Source organism: Mesoplodon bidens (genome assembly GCF_964165515.1).
Source record: "Mesoplodon bidens genome assembly, chromosome: 11".
NCBI lineage: Eukaryota > Metazoa > Chordata > Mammalia > Artiodactyla > Ziphiidae > Mesoplodon > Mesoplodon bidens.
Window position 1 is genome coordinate 53,793,829 of NC_138167.1, and position 14,163 is coordinate 53,807,991.

The 14,163-nt window shown below is 36.1% G+C and overlaps 1 protein-coding gene across 2 annotated transcripts in view; it reads left to right on the forward strand.

The window, feature by feature from the left end:
* YAF2 (YY1 associated factor 2) overlaps positions 1–14,163 on the forward strand; it is a 66,068-nt gene that overhangs the window by 25,329 nt on the left and 26,576 nt on the right. The gene's annotated exons all lie outside the window — the stretch shown is intronic.

Below are 14,163 nucleotides of genomic sequence, written 5' to 3' on the forward strand. Positions count from 1 at the left end.
TTCATTGTTCATAATGGATTGGCTTATTGATGTGATGGGGTGACATAGTTGGTTCACTGTGAGCTCTGTGATTCCTCATGTACCAACCCGATTTATTTATGTAAATGTTAGAATTGGACAGAGTTCCTTGCTTCCCATCTCTCTCTCACTCATTCTGCATTGTTACCAGGTTACCATTGTTAAAAGGCCACTTATAGCACATAAAGACTTGTAGTGGTGCCGTGCTCTTGCTGTTTATAAAATTCATCCATTTGCTGGGTACTTAGGGCCTTCCATAATCTAATCCCATCCTATTTATCCAGCCTTAATTTCTTCAATTTGAAACTTTTGTTTTGGTCTTACCAGGATACTTCTCATATTTATGCTTTGGCTTGTGCTTTTCCATTTTCTTGAAATGACCCTCTTTTCATTCTTCTTCTCTATACTTTAAGGTTGAGGTCAGGTCCTACTCCTTACATAAATCGTTTTATGCTGGCATCTCTGTTATTTCTGCTTCTTAAGTGGAAAAATGAGATTGTTATGAGGATTGAATTAACTAATTCTTGGAATGTACTTAGAACAGTGCCTAGTGGCACATAGTAGCTTCTCTTATTAGCTATTATTTGATTGTACTTTCATCTTAAATATTTCTGTGATTGTAGGTATAATTCTTATCTGTATGACACAGTTTAGCTTTAAATATTAGCTTCAGGTTGTATTGATTGTTATTTCTTCTGATGTAAAACTCTTAAGCTGACTTGTATGGTCTTTGAGAGCAAGGATAGGATTTTATTGTTATCTTACTTCCTAACATTAGTGACTGAGATTAAATCGTGCCCATTGAAAAATTAGTTTTCATGTAGAATCACAAATATACTTGCCAGTTTTTTCATTTATAAAACAGGTTCATTTGGCTAATCAATCCTGTTTGTACTGTATATTTTTCTTAAGAACAACAACTTTTTTCCTTCAAAGCTGGTATAGTGAAATTATAATTGTTTAATACACTATAAACTTCCATTGCACATTAGAAAAGAATGTATAGCTTTGAGAGTGTTAATTCAATTGTATTCACTTTAAGACTCTGTGTAGTAGTACACTTGATTTTTGAGGTTGAAATATCTTAGAAGATTATTGCTTGATTTTTTCAGAAATGCTTGGATTTCAGATACCTGTCTGATGAAGCAGTAAACGAAATCTGATTTCAAGGTCACTGAAGGAAGGAAATGATTTTTGACAGATTGAGTGTCACTTCTAAATAATCACCAGACAACCACTTCAGGTCTAATTAGACAAGCCAAAATGAAGAACAGTTAGTCAGATGATTTAAGTGTTTGAATCTGCTGACTCTTCAGTCTCCTGGTTTTTTTAGTGTGATATGGTATGAGAATGAACTTGTTCTTTAGAGATGCATGCTGAAATATTTAGAAGTGAAATATCATGATGAGTTCAGAAGAAAAATGTGTGGGTATCAGGATGTGGTGATATGTGTATGTAAAGAGAAAAGGAGAGAGAGAGCAGATCTGGAAAATTTTAACAATTTTAAATCTAGGTGAAGGGTATGGTGGTATACATTGTACTTTCAAGTTCTCTGTGGCTCTGATATTTTTCAAAGAAAAGTTAGGGAGAAAGTATTTTAAAAAGAACTTTATTGTGCTTCAGTTTCTCTAATTCTAAAATGGCAATAATAGGACTTACTCTTTCCATGCCTTGATGCAGGTAGGCACAGTGGGATAACATTCGGTAGAATAGCAGTCAAGAGAGCCCTTAAGAAGTATTTTTTTTTGACATTAAAGAAGAATTTTATAATGGAGAACTTTTCAAAGAACATTTCACCTAAAAGTATATTAGATTAAAGTATATCTATTCCTTTTTTATTATTCAGAGCATATTCTATTATAATTGAATAAGAATAATCAAGAAAAAAATATATGTAGATATATAAATTAACCAATTGAAATCTTGAAAATGAAAAATATATCTAGTTATAAAATAATCATTGGGCGACTTCCCTGGTGGTGCAGTGGTTAAGAATCTGCCTGCCAGTGCAGGGCACATGGGTTCGATACCTGGTCTGGGAAGATCCCACATGCCACAGAGCAACTAAACCTGTGCGCCACAACTGCTGAAGCCCACGTGCCTAGAGCCTGTGCTCCACAGCAAGAGAAGCCACCGCAGTGAGAAGCCCGTGCACTGCAACGAAGAGTAGTCCACGCTCGCCGCAACGAAAGAAAGCCCACGTGCAGCAACAAAGACCCAATGCAGCCAAACATAAATAAATAAATTAAATTAATTTTTAAAAAATCATTGGGCAAAATAGAAGATTAGATGTAGCTAAAGAGAGAAGTTGTTAATTTCAAGATAAAACTGGTTAACTCTTCCAGGACTAGAGCACAGGGAGATAAAGAGATGAAAAATAGAAAAGAAAAACTAAGACACCTTAGGAATAGATTGAAAAGCTCCAACGTATCTCTAATTAGAGTTTCAGAAGAGAGAATACAGAGAATGGTGGAGAAGCAATATTGACGAAAAAAATGACTAAGAATTTTCAAGGATTAAAAAAAATAGTGGAAATTATGAAATAATTAGAACTGAAGCACAACAAAAGCATTGTATCAGAACTTGAGGGATATAAGAAAAGTGGTGCTTAGGGGCAAACGTATAACCTTAAATGCATGTATTAGGTTGAAAGAAAATAAGTGACCTGGATATACAGCTCAAAAAACTAAAAAAAGTAAAAAGTAAAACCAAAGAAAGAAGGAAAGAGGAAATGAAAATAAAAGAATTTGATGAAATAGAAAGTAATCAACAATAGAAATAGTAGCAATGTTCATTCAAATTGAAGCTGGTTCTTTTCAGTTGATTAAGTTCTGGAAGTACTCACCAAGAAGCAGATGACACAAATAACAAAGTTATAAAATGGGATATAATTACAAATAGTAATTGTAATTTTTAAAACCATAAGAAATCACTATTAATTTATGTGTATATAAATTTTAAAAACCTGGTGAAATGGTCTGTTTTCTAGGGAAAAAATCATACAAAAATTGTACAAGAAAAAGAAAATCCATAGAAACTAAAAACCACTAAGACATTGAAGCTATAGTAAATTTCCCCAAGAAGTTTTTTAAAATATCAACTTAATTGAGCTATAGTTCATAAATCATACCACCTACCCATTTAAAATCTACAATTTAATGGTTTTTAATATTTTTACAGAATTGTTCAATAATTACCACAGTCAATTTTAGAATATTTTCATCACCTCAGAAAGAAACCACGAACATATTAGCAGTCAGTCCCAATTCTCCACAAACCCTCAAGCCTTAGACAACCACTAATCTACTCTTTGTTTCTATAGATTTGCCAGTTCTACACATTTCACACAATGGAATCATTCAGTTTATGGCCTTTTGTGGTTTACTTCTTTCATTTAGCATAATATTTTTAAGGTCCAGCCATGTTGTAGCGTGTATCAATATACTTCATTCCTTTTTATGGCCAAAGAGTATTTCATTGTGTGGATATACCACATCAGTTGATGTATATTTGGATTTTTTTTCCTGTTTTTTGCCTATTATGAATATTCCTGGCACCAACATTTGTGTGAAAGATTTTGTGTGAACATGTGTTTTCATTTCTCTTGGGTGTATACCTAGGAGTAGAATGCTGGGTTTATGGTAACCCTGTTTAACCTTTTGGGGGGCTACCAGACTGTTTTCCAGAGCAGCTGTACCATTTTACTTTCCCACCAGCAATGTATGAAGGTTCTAGTTTTTCTACACCCTCACCAACATTTTCATTATCTCTCTTTTTGATTAAAGCCATCCTAAAATTGGTGTGAAGTAGTATCAGAAGGAGTAGTTTTAATTGTGATTTTGTAATCATAATTTCACATATACTTTTGGGGAACAGGTAATCCCAATTTTATACAATCTGACCCAGATAATAGAAAAAGAGGGAGAGCTGCCCTGTTGTTTATCAGACAAATTTAGCCTTGAAACCTAAACTGAAAAGAATATACAAGGAAAAATATATTACATTCAATCTCATTTATGAACAGAGATAAAAATTTTATTATTTTATTTTTTCTTGAAAAATTTTAATTAGGATAAGAATGTAAGGATAGTTCAATATTTGAAAATTATATCAATGTAATTTATATGATAAGATTTAGGGAAAAAATCTTGAAAGATTTGGTAAAAGTATATGATAAAACTCAGCACTCATTAATGTTTTTTAAAAAGGTAACCCTCAAACCATGAAGAGAAATGAACTTTTTTCTTCCAGTTAAGGCTGTCTTTCAAACAGCAAGTGTCATGCTTAATGGCGAAACCTTAGAAACATTCCCTTTAACGTCAGGAATAAGACAAGTATATCTCTACTAATAAGATAAGAAAAAAATAGAAATAAAATACAAAAGGATTGGAAAAGAAGAAAAGTGAGATGAACATATCCCTAGAAAAATTTTTTTTTAAAAATCAACAGACTGTGGGCTTCCCTGGTGGCGCAGTGGTTGAGAGTCCGCCTGCCGATGCAGGGGACACAGGTTCGTGCCCCGGTCCGGGAAGATCCCACATGCCGCGGAGCAGCTAGGCCCGTGAGCCATGGCCGCTGAGCCTGCGTGTCCGGAGCCTGTGCTCCGCAACGGGAGAGGCCACAACAGTGAGAGGCCCGCGTACCACAAAAAAAAAAAAAAAAAAAGGAAAAAAAAAAAATCAACAGACTGTACTAATAAGAGAATTCATTGTTACTGGATACAAGCTCAGTATTCAAATTGACAACAACCAGTTAGAAAATGAAAAATACCTCTTTTACAGCAAATTCTATAAAGTACCCAAGGTTTTATTGAAGGACATAAAAGTAAACATGAATAAAAGGATATACTATAATTATTAGTGGGAAGTATAAATATTGCTAAAAAATTAACTTCTCTGTGATTTATATGTAATTTCAGACAAAAATCTCAGTAGGATTTTTTTTTTCTTTTTTGGTGGAAAATGACCTTCATATACAAAAGTAAAGGCACATGAATAACCAAGACAGCTCTGAAAGAAGAAAAAGAACAAGGAAGAGGGAGTTGCACTGTTGGATATCTAGACTAATCTTAAAATTATGATATTTAGAATAGAATCCTACATAGCATGAAAAAAATTAAACTGCTACACACAACATGAGATGAAACTTCTAGACTAAATGTTGAGCAAAAGAAGTGAGACACAAAAGAGTTCATATTGTATGATTTCATTTCTAGGAAGCTCAAAAACAGAACTAATCTGTGGTGCTCGAGATCAGAATAGTGGTTATCTTGGAAGCATGGTACTGACTGAGAAGGGATATGAGGAGCGTCCTGGAGCATGAGAAATGTTAATGTCTTGGTCTGAGTTGGATCACACAGGGGTATAGTACATATTTAAAAATCAGGCTGTACGTAGTACTTGAGTACTTGTATACTTTATATAAATTATACCTCAAAGAAAAGTAAAGCCTTATGGTATTTAAAGTAGTATAGTCTTAATACAGGAAAAGACAGATTAATATAACAGAATAGAGAGTTCAGAAATGGATCCATATATATTTGAGAAGTTGGTAGGTGCTAGAGATGGCATTTTCTATCAGCAGGGAAAGAAAATGTGGACTGTTGAATTGGTTTTTCTATATGGGGGAAAACTAGATTTATACTTCAGACCATATGCAGAAATAAATTCCAGTTGAATTAAACACTAAACGTGAGAAACTTTTTAAAAAAGAGGAAAGTATGGAAGAATATGTATCTTTAGGATATGTAAGGCCTTCTTTAACAAGTCAAGAAAAAAAGAATGAACCTTCAAGGATAAAAAACCATCAAGGATTTGACTACCTCAAAAAGAAAAACTTAGGTTTAATGTAAGGTATCATAAACCAAACTAAAACATAATGTCACATCTGGGAGATATGTGTAATGTCTGTAATGTCCAGTGGATTTGTGTCCAGAATATGTAAAGATCAAAAGAGGTACTATAGGTGATACAAATAAAATGAACAATGGATAGTAAGGCATTTCACAGCAGATGAAACTGGAAATTGGACTGAGAATATGCTTAGCCTCATTTGTAGGGAAACTGGAAATTGGACTGAGAATATGCTTAGCCTCATTAGATTGCAAAGCTCTGGATCAGATAAGTGTTACACAATTTAAAATGTGCATACCTAGTATCTAGCAATTACTATTCAAGGTATTAGTCTAGAGAAACTCGCACATTTGCCCAGGGAGATTTATGCAGGGATATTCATTTGGAAAAAATATCTAAATGTCTACAATAAGAGGCATGGATAAATAAAATAAGATATAAAAGTTATTTAATGAAGAATTACCTAGATCTATGATTAGGTTATTGTCAGTGATTTTTTTAAATTTAAGAAACAGATTCTACTGTCTATGCCCAGGAATTTTATAAACATTAAATATTTTAGTCCTCATGAGAACTTAGAAATAGGTACTGTCATTATTTCCATTTTATAGATGGGAATACTGAAGCATAGAGAGGTAAATAACCCTAGCTACTCTCATAGGTAGTAGATAGCAGAGCTGGGATTCAAAGCTAGGATTGAACCTCAGTGGCCTGGCTCCAGAGTCCAGTACGCCATGCCACTTTTTGATGTTTATAAATATGGAGAGACCTCATAAATTCAAGGAAAAGGTATTGCAGAATGATGCATACAATATGATCTCATTTACACCAAACTCATGGTAGTTGTTACCCCTGGATGGGGTTGGGAGGTGAGAGAGATCTTAATGATAGTGGTAAAAGAAACTAGCTTATGGAACTGCATGTTTTTCCTTAATATAAAAGTAATATAAGTAAAGTAATATGTACATTATAGCTTTTAAACATCTGTACTTAATGTATGTATATGCTTATTTTTGTAAAAGGAAACACTGGAAAGATAGACCTTTATTGTTTTAATCTTTATTTATTCTTGGTATTGGTTATATAGAAAAAGAAAAAAGCAGTGGCCCTAGCAAAATGGCTGTAATTTAGTCTAGTTCTGAGACAGTGAGCAGCAGGTAAGTGCCAGACCCTGGGTTAGGTGCTGGGGATAGGGTGCTTTCAACCTCTGTCTTTAAGAGTTGAACAGGGAAAGAGATGAGAAAAATACTTTTAACTCAGTATGTTATGTCCCTATCTCTTCTTCCCTGCGTCTCCATCCCCACCCTTTCCCCTCCATATACAAATAGGAGAAGGGGGAAATGTCTTGAGTTGGGGCAAGAGAAACGGGCAATGAAATATTGATAGCAATCCTACTTCTTATTCTTTTACAAAACTATGAGAGAGTAAATTCTATAATGGTCAGAGATTGTAGCTTGTTCACCATTATATCTCCAAAACTTAGTTTAATACCTTGTGCTTAGTAGACCCCTGGATGTTGAAATGAATGCACTTTGACACTTCACTCTCAAATTAACTAACACCTGAGCCCAAAGTTCTCCTTAAGCCGTCTAGGTTATCTTCCACTGGTTCCATTTCTTCAACTGATGACCAAAGTCTAAGGCAGTTTGACTGAGAATTATATATGAAGTCTTGAATTGTTTTGTGCCAAAGAATTCTGACTTGAGAAATATTTTAATCTGTAGGAAATATTGGATCTCTAAAATCCAATATAATTTTCTTTGTGCTGAGTCCAATACATTTTTTTAAAATTAGTAGTCTTCTAATATTGGGATAGTTCAGTTGTTTTTCTCAGATATTGCATTCTCTGTCTTTGAGTCAGTGCTATCTTGTAAAAGTTTTATGTTCTGTATCTTGTTTGTGAAATTCTTAATTTTCTAAAACAACATTCTTTTTAAGTTTCCAGATGGACCATGGAATGTTTCCAGATGGTATTAGTGTTTATGAGAATTCCACTATCTTTTAAAATCTGTCATGGTATCTCATAAAAAGTAATACAGTTATTTCCTTTCACCCTAATGAGAGAGGTGTGTTTTCCTTTATAGCAAATTGAAATTAGGTGAGCTCTTTCCCCAAAGGGTGAATTTGAATATCTGAAAATTGCTGAGAATGGGTAAGCTTGAATAAATCATAGTGAAAGATATTTATCTTACACTGTAAGTTTAACACTAGGATTGTAATTGAGAAAAATCCTAAAACAAAGTTTATTGTTATCCTGGATGGATTTGGCTAAACTATTGGTCAAATCCTGTTCTATGTGTACATAGTGCTTCTTTCTTACTGTGTAACCCTTTTGCCAGAGATAACATGAAGAGAGCCTGGTTAACATTGGGTGGAACAATCCTGCTGGCTCAAGCCCCTCCCCAGATATTTGATTAAGTCTGTTTTCTGGACAGTCTGGTAAGCTGTCATTGTTCTTCACATTAAAATCATCTTATTCAGGATGTACCCAAGAGGAATTTAGTACTAAAGGAACAAACTATTAAATTCAATGAAAATGTTAAAAAATAGTCATATTAACTTAAGTCTTCACATTAAACATGACTAATTTATAACAGCACTGTCCAATAGAAATATAATGCAAGCCACAAAAAGGAGTTATATATATAATTTTAAAATTTCTTGTGGCCAAATTAAAAAATTAAAATGTAACTCAATATATCTAAAATATTACCCTTTCCATTTTTCGCAGGATATTTCACAATCTTTTTCATATTAAGTCTTAAAAATCTGGGGTGTATTTTATACTTAGAGCACATCTCAATTCAGATTAGCACATATCACGTGCTCAGGACCCACATATGGCTTCTGTATTATACAGTGCAGACTTGGAGCATCTGAAAAACATGGTTTTATATAGTTCTCCATCTGTTACTTCTCATTAAAGATGCTTTGAGTATTTTTTTTTCTTTTATTGCTTCACCTGTTCATAGGTGCTTAGCTTTACTATTGATCATTGGTAACCTGAAACCCTACTATGCATTCCTAAATTTGACAGACCATTTAGGTCTTTCTGTAATGTTTTCTCATATCCAGGCCTACGTAATTTCTTTAGATAAATTGTAAAGTTTCCTTCCTATAAGCTTTTTTTTTTTTTTTTTTTTGCAGTACACGGGCCTCTCACTGTTGTGGCCTCTCCCATTGTGGAGCACAGGCTCCGGACACGCAGGCTCAGTGGCCATGGCTCACGGGCCTAGCCGCTCCACGGCATGTGGGATCTTCCCAGACCGGGGCATGAACCCGTGTCCCCTGCATTGGCAGGCGGACTCTCAACCACTGCGCCACCAGGGAAGCCCCCCATAAGCTTTTAATCAGAGTATCAGCTCCTCCTTTCATCAGAATATCAGACTCAGATCTTCTACATGGGCTATAGTAGGTAGCATTATACAGTTGACCTTTGAACTGCATGGGTCTGCTTATACGTGGATTTTTTTCAATAGTAAATTCTGCAGTACTACATAGTCTGCCACTGATTGAATCCATGGATGTGCAGAAACCCTGGATACAAAGGGCCAACTATAAGTTATATTCAGATTTTTGACTGCATGGGGGTGGTCACCCCTCAACTCTCTGTTGTTCAAGGGTCGACTGCACATTACTGTCATTGTTAGCTCCCTCACCCCAGCAGGGTAACAGACCTCTCCTTTCTTGGTTCAGAGTCACTGCTCTGAAGCAGAAGGTTTCCTTACATGCAGACTTCTTTTTTATGAGGTGAGATCTAACATCTTACTTTATGGGGATTGAGTATCCATTCTCTAAGATACTAAGGGCTTGGAGATTTTCAAATCAACCCATTTTTTCCCCTAGTTGATACTGTTTGAGAATGAACATACTGCAAAATAAAGCCATAACTAAGGTGCAAGACATGTGACTTGACATTTTAATAGCTTTTTGGTTTCATCTTTCCTAGATGAGGGACATTTAAGAAGATTATTCTCAGTAAATGAATTTGTAACCTCTAATGGTTATCCATGTGTCCCAGTACCAGCAGAACAATCTTCTGTAAGTTATATCAAAGAGTGCCAAACTTTATTCTTATAACATGAGATTACTTGGTCTCTGAATATATAAATGCTCAGATTCTGGGGTTTCCTGGGCTACCTGTTTTCTTGTCTTAATTTTTGTTTAATTTTCGTACCTGTTTGGAGTTTCCAGTCTTTCTTAACCTACCTCTTTGTTACTCCATCTCCCTTCTAGTAGAATCTCAATCCCATTCTATCTTCTTCCTAACCCTACTATGTTCATAATACCCATTATGGTCAGTGCACGTCACCCAGCGTAGTGAGTGCAGCATGAGTGTTATTTATAGGTAATATTAAGGTAGTTTTTATCTCTGCCTAAATTTCTTCCTCCATTTTGGACTTCTCCCATAGTGCATATATTTTAATTGTGTATTTTTCTGTTTCTCACACTAAACTGTAAACTAACTAAGGGTTAAAACCATGTCTGTCTGGTTTTAATCACCTGTTGGTATAATAGTTTCACTGATACTGGCATTTGGAAGGTCTTGCTATTTACCATATGCATGTTTAAGATGTGGTTGTAAAACAGTGAGTGTTTTCAGTAAGTTAGATGTCAACATCTCCCACTTTTTTGAGTGTGAAACATTAGACAGTTATTTAGGCAACTCCACTTCGTGTCTTCTAGGTATCTCAATCTTTTTTTTTTAAATTTATTTATATTTGGCTGCGTTAGGTCTTTGTTGCTGCATGCAGGCTTTCTCTAGTTGGGGTGAGCAGGGTCTACTCTTCGTTGCAGTGTGCGGGCTTCTCATTGCGGTGGCTCCTCTTGTTGCGGAGCACGGGCTCTAGGTGCATGGGCTTCAGTAGTTGTGGCACACTGACTCAGTAGTTGTGGCTCACGAGCTCTAGAGCGCAGGCTCAGTAGTTGTGGTGCATGGCCTTAGTTGCTCTACGGTACGTGGGATCTTCCCGGACGAGGGCGCGAAATCTAGTCTCCTGCATTGGCAGGCGGATTCTTAACCACTGTGCCACCAGGGAAGTCCTAGGTGTCTCAATCTTAATGTGCAAAATTGAACTTAGATTTCTCTCCCCAAATTCCTTCTCCTTTCTGATGACACATTCTCTCTCCCCTCACTCTCTTATCCTTTACTTCCTATTCACCTACAAATTCTGCCACTTCTTCCACACTCTGTTGTTGCCTTCCTAATATAAGTCACCATCATCTCCTACCTGCCTATTGTAGTAAGTTCCTAACTGGTTTCTGTGATTACTCTCTGCTCCCCTACCATCTGGTCTCTAAATAGCAGCCAGGTAATCTTTTTTTAAAGTTTCCAGTGCTCATTTTATTTGATCCTCACAAACCCCTTTGTAGAATGACTATTATTATTGTAATTATTTTCTCAAGAAAGCAGTGTCCAGAAAGGTTAAGTGACTTACATAAGAGCAGAAGTCATTCAGTAGCAGAGCCAGAATTTAATTATAGATCTTCATGTCTCAAAGCGTTGCCTTGTGGACCACAAACTCTAAATGTGATTGACTTGGGAAACTATAAGAAGGACATTACCTTAATATGTCCCCCAGACTGTTTTGCAAGGGGATATGTCATTCATACCATTTATATTCACTCTTTTAAAGCAATCAGTTTTTGTTTTTAAAATAGACTATTCTTTAGAGCTGTTTTAGGTTCAGAGCAAAACTGAGTGGAAGGTAGAGATTTCCCATATATCCCCTGCCTCCACACTTGCATAGCTTCCCCATTATCAACATCCCCGCCAGAGTGCTACATTTGTTATAATTGATGAACCTATATTGAAACATAATTATCCCCAAAATTCATTGTTTACATTAGGATTCACTCTTGGTGTTACACATTCTATGGGTTTGGACAAATATATTATGGCATGTATTTACTATTATAACATCATGCAGAATAGCTTCACGGCCCTAAAAGTCTTCGGTTCTCTGCCTATTCCATCCTTCCCTCCTCCAACCCCTGGCAACCACTGATCTTTTTATTGTCTCTATACTTTCACCTTTTCCAGAATGTCATATAGTTGGAATCATAGAGTATTTGCCTTTTCAGATTGGCTTCTTTCACTTAGTAATATGCATTTAAGATTCCTCCATGTGTTTTGGTGGCTTGATAACTCATTTCTTTTTAGCACTGAATAATATTTCATTGTCTGCATGTACCACAGTTTATCCATTCACCTATTGAAGGACATTTTGGTTTCTTCCAAGTTTTGGTAATTATGAATAAAGCTGCTGTAAACATCCATATGTAGGTTTTTGTGTGGACATAAGTTTTCAACTCCTTTGGGTAAATACCAAAGAGCACGCTTGCTAGATTGTATGGTAAGAGTATATTTAGTTTTATAAAATGCTGCCAAACTGTCTTCTTAAGTGACTGTACCTGAGAGTTCCTTTTTTTTTTTTTTTTGCGGTACGCGGGCCTCTCACTGTTGTGGCCTCTCCCGTTGCGGAGCACAGGCTCTGGACGCACAGGCTCAGCGGCCATGGCTCACGGGCCCAGCCGCTCCGCGGCATGTGGGATCTTCCCGGACTGGGGCATGAACCCGTGTTCCCTGCATCGGCAGGCGGACTCTCAACCACTGAGCCACCAGGGAAGCCCCTGAGAGTTCCTTTTGCTTCATATCCTCTACAGCATTTGGTGTTGTCAGTGTTCTAGATTTTGACCATTCTAAGTAGGGCAGCCAAGTAGTTTTGGTTTTAACTTTAGTCAGATCATGTTATTCTCCTATTCAGATCCTTCACATCCTACTTCATTTCCCATCCTACTTAGAATAAAATTCCAAGTTATCTCCATTGTAGAAAAGGAAGGCTTTGCATGGTCTGGTCCTTGGCCACCTCTTCAGACTGATTTTACCATTTTCTCTCTCACTCATTGCAGTTCAGACATTTTGGTCACCTTAGTGTTCTTTGAACTTACCAGCCTTCTGCCTCAGGGCCTTTACAGTCGGTTTTGCCTTTCCTGGACTGTTTCACATCTAGATACCTGCATGGCTTCCTCCTGCACTTCACTGAGGACTCTGATTAAGAGTAGCCTCATGAGAGGTGCTTACCTGATTTCCCTGCAGAAAAATAACACTTCTGTGCTTCTTCCCATACCCTGCTTTATTTTTCTTCTACTCCTACCTTCTACTCATACACACATGTAATAATATATATGTGTATGCTTGTTTATAATAATACAGATAAATTTTATATATATATATATTTTGTGTGTGTGTGTGTGTGTGTGTGTGTGTGCCTATCTCTAGCAGTTAATATGTGTGCTCATGAGGGGATATTTCTGTATACCTGTACAGTAGGACCTGGTACATAGATGGTGTTTAGTAAATGTCTGTTGAGTGAATGAATGACTATACTACATCAAAAAATGCTTTAATGTTACCGATTTAGAATATTATGGTAGGACATAATGAGATACATAAAGAAGACTTAGTTTTATTTTATTTCACAACATGTAAGCTCTGCGAGGCTAGGGATTTTTTTTCCTTGCTATATTCCCATGCCTAGAATGTTTCCTGGCAGTAATAAACATTTGATAAATATTTACTGAATGAATGAGTTTATGTAGCATGTGTTTTTAATAAACAACCAAATTATACTATATGTAAAAGTAATCTTGAATAGGTCTAAAAGTAGACCACATAACTCCAGAACTGGGAGAAGGGTAAGAGGAAGAGTGATAGTACTACCTTGATTAAAATATTTGGATCCATCTTCACCATTTGCCAACTACTCCAGGTCACCACCGTTTCCTGTCAGGGCTACTCTGATACTGTACTACCTGGTCTCTTCAGTTCCATACATGTCACGCTTCATTCCCTACGTTTAAAATTTAAAAGTATTTCAGGGTACCTATTGTACCTAAAATAAAGCCAAGATTCTTTCTTTAACTTGGCCCATTTGAAGACCTTTCTACCTCTTAATCTCATGTAGTTCTTCCCCCTTGCTCAATATCCTTCAGCCTTTCCTTCAGTTTCTATAGCCCCCCGAGTTCTTTGCCACCTTTGTACACTCATTGCTTACTTTCTGTCCAATATAATTCTTTCTCCCACTATTTCATTGGAGCACCTCCTTTGTGTTATTTAAGTCTGAGCATGTCAGGTCATGTGAGCAGTCTTCCTTGGGAGCCTTATCTATGCCCACTTCTGTTAGAATTGCTAATGGTATTTGAGTGGGATGGGGAAGAACAAAACCAGTTTGTAATTGTATGTATGTAGCTAACTTTTTTGTTTACCATTGTGTTCTTAACACTAAGTATG